This window comes from Camelus ferus, chromosome 5 (assembly GCF_009834535.1).
Source record: "Camelus ferus isolate YT-003-E chromosome 5, BCGSAC_Cfer_1.0, whole genome shotgun sequence".
NCBI classification, from domain to species: domain Eukaryota; kingdom Metazoa; phylum Chordata; class Mammalia; order Artiodactyla; family Camelidae; genus Camelus; species Camelus ferus.
In genome coordinates, this window is record NC_045700.1 from 45,158,889 (window position 1) to 45,162,214 (window position 3,326).

Genomic DNA, 3,326 nt, shown 5'->3' on the forward strand with positions numbered 1-3,326 from the left:
CATTTCCATCAACCCAAAAGGTTACCTCTTGCCCCTTCGCAATTCTCTTCCTCCCTTTGGCAACCACTGACCTGCTTTCAGTGACTCTAGTTTTGACTTTTCTAGACTATTACATAAACAGAATCACAATGTGTGGTTTTCATATCTGCCTTCTTTTGCTTAGAATAATACTTTGGGGACTCCAAAATGTGTTGTTGTGTATATCGGCCGTATGTTCCTTTTTACTGCTGAGTACTATTCCATTGTTCGGATATAGCGCACATTATCTATCCATTCATGAGTTGATGAACATTTGTGTATTTCCAGTTTTTTATAATGAATAAAGTTGTTAGGAACTTTCAAGTACAAGACTTCAGGTGAAATATATTTTCATTTTTCTTGGATTAACATCTAGGAGTGGAATTGCTGGGTCCGACAGTAAGAATATGCTTAATTTCATAAGAAATGGCCAAATTGTTTTCCAAAGTAGCTGTACCATTTTGTATTCCCACCAGCAATGTACAAACATTGTGGTTTGTTCCACATTCTCGTCAACACTTGATATTGCTGGTCTTTTTTATTTGAGTCATTTTAGTGCTACTATAGTGGTATTTCATTGCCAGTTTAATTTGCATTTCTCTAATAACAAATGGTATTGAACATTTTTTCATGCACTTATTTGCTCTATTTTTCTTTGGTGAGATGTCTATTCAAATCACTTGCTTATTTAAAAAATCAGGTTACAGGATGCAGAAATAACTCAGTTGGGAGAGCATCAGACTGAAAAAATTAGGTTATCTTCTTATTATTGAGGTTTAATAATCCTTTATTCTGCCCTTTATCAGATACGTGTTTTGAAAATATTTTCTTTCAAAAGAATGACTTAAGTTAGCTAAAAACCAGAGGACTTTCTGAAAAGATGACAAATCCAAAAGTGTAGTTACTCGAATTTCTAATGTCAAATTAGAGATCTTGATATTAATACACTGATGCTTTGATACAGCCTCAAGGACAAGGTCAAAAGACCTCTATAATGAGATGATTTGGATATTTTGCCCTAGAAGCAGTTCATCTATGCATACAAAATCTATTCTAAAGGAGCTGTGGGTAAATTTCTCATATAAACTGTTCCCAGAGTGAAGTAAATATCCCTCTCCCTGACAATGGGGATAAATTTAAATTATGGGAATTCTGAGGCTTAGAGGAGTAGAATGTTCTCTAGGAAAAGGAGTAGATAAAGGACACTTAGGAAGGCAAGGTCCTGTGTGTCCTCTGTCTGTCTAACTTTCCTTGAAATAGGTTTTTCTTCTTTTTATTGGTAACTTTTTATTTTGATATAATTTCAATTTTACAAAGAAAAGTTGCAAGAATAACACAAGGAACTCTCATATACCCTTACCCAAATTCACCAATGTTTATCTTTTGCCCTAACTTAAATAATTTTACATTTAATTTTTTTATTTCAGAAAAAAAATCTAAGGCCTGTTTCTTTTTGAACTGTTTATTCCCACTTATCTCTAGCCTAAGTGGCAGAAAAAGTAGCAATCAACACTGCTACTTTACGGCCTGGGAAACTGACACACAGAATTCTGGGGACCCAGTACTGCCCATGGCTGCCATAATGAAGCCAATCTCCATTTAGCTTTGTAGTCGAGATTTGCAGCACATTTGCTGCCCTTTTCCTGGGATCCTTGGCTTCTACCTAGAGCACATGCACTTGACTCTTTATTTTGAAAACTGATGTTGTTCTTATTGTCTAAACCTTTGATGTGTCCTCTACCTTTGGTCATTGTGGGAAGTAGCCCACCTGGGACCTTAGCTTGCAACCTACTGTGCCTCAGCCCTATCAGCAGGCAACTTGACAAGCAGTAGTATTTTCAAGTTTGCACAGCTAGTGATACCAGGTATCCCAACATTTAGAATCAGAGCACCAAGACATATTAGTGCTGAAAGGACCTTGAGATCATTCAGTACAACTCTTTCATCTTCAGAGGAGGATGCTGAGGCCCCAAGAGATTTACTATTCCATCCAAGATCACACGGTGAGTTGGTAGCGAAGGCATGACTAAAATGCTAGGTTCATGCTTTTTTCCTACAGTATACTGCTACCTTAAATTATATTACAACTAATAATTAATCCTCAGATGTAAAAGCTCATGTAATTTGTTCATGGAGTTAAGATATATTTATTGAGCATTTACAATGCACCATGTGCTAGGTGTGCAAAAGACTTAGTCTGTCCTCCCAGAGCTTACTTCCTAGCAGAGAAGTAGATGATTTAAAAAGTAATTATCCATGGTGGAAAATAGTATTGTGGTTCCTCAAAAAATTAAACAACCACTAGCAATTCTGTTTCTCAAATTGGAAGCAGGAACTTGAACAGGTATCTGTACACTTTATTTGTCAGCTTGGGCTGCCATAACAAGATACCACAGACTGGGTGGCTTAAACAACAGAAATTTTTTTCCTCACAGTTCTGGAGGTGAGAAGTCTGAGATCAAAGTGCCATTAGGGTTAGTGAGATCTCTCTTCCTGCTTTATAGACAGTAGTCTTCCCTTCTTGCTATGTCTTCAAATGGCCTCTTCTCTGTGTGTGCAGAGAAATCTCTCATATTTTTTCATTTTCTATTAAGGACACCAGTCTGATCTGATTAGGGTCCCACAATTATGACTTCATTTAACCTTATTTACCCCTCCTAAGGTCCTATCTCCAAATATAGTCACACTGGGGGCTAGGGCTTTAACATATGAATTGAGGAGGACACAATTCAGCCCATAACATACATCAATATTCATAGCAGCATTAGTCACAATAGCCAAAGGATGGAAACAACCTTAATGTCCATCAACAGATGAAAGGATAATCAAAATGTGGTATATACCTACAATGGAATACTACTCAGCCTTAAATCGGAAGGAAATTTGGACCCATGCTACAACAAAAATGAGCTTTGGACCCATGCTACAACATAAATGAGCTTTGGGATATTATGCTAAATGAAATAAGCCAGATACAGATGGACAGACTGTATACAATTCCCCTTATATAAGGTACATAAGGGTAGTCAAACTCATGCACACGGAAAGTACAATGGTTGTTTTCAGAGCTGGGAGGAAGGGGAAGTGGAGAGTTATTATTTAATGGGTAAAGGGTTTCAGTTTGGGATGATGAAAAAGTTGTGGAGATAGGTGGTGGTGATGGTTGCACAACAATGTGAATGTACTTAGTGTCACTGAAATGTACCCATAGAATGGTTTAAATGTAAGCTTTATGCTTATATATATTTTGCCACAATAAAACAAACAATTAATTTTGGCTTTAGTATGCAGCTATGATACTGAGAAAC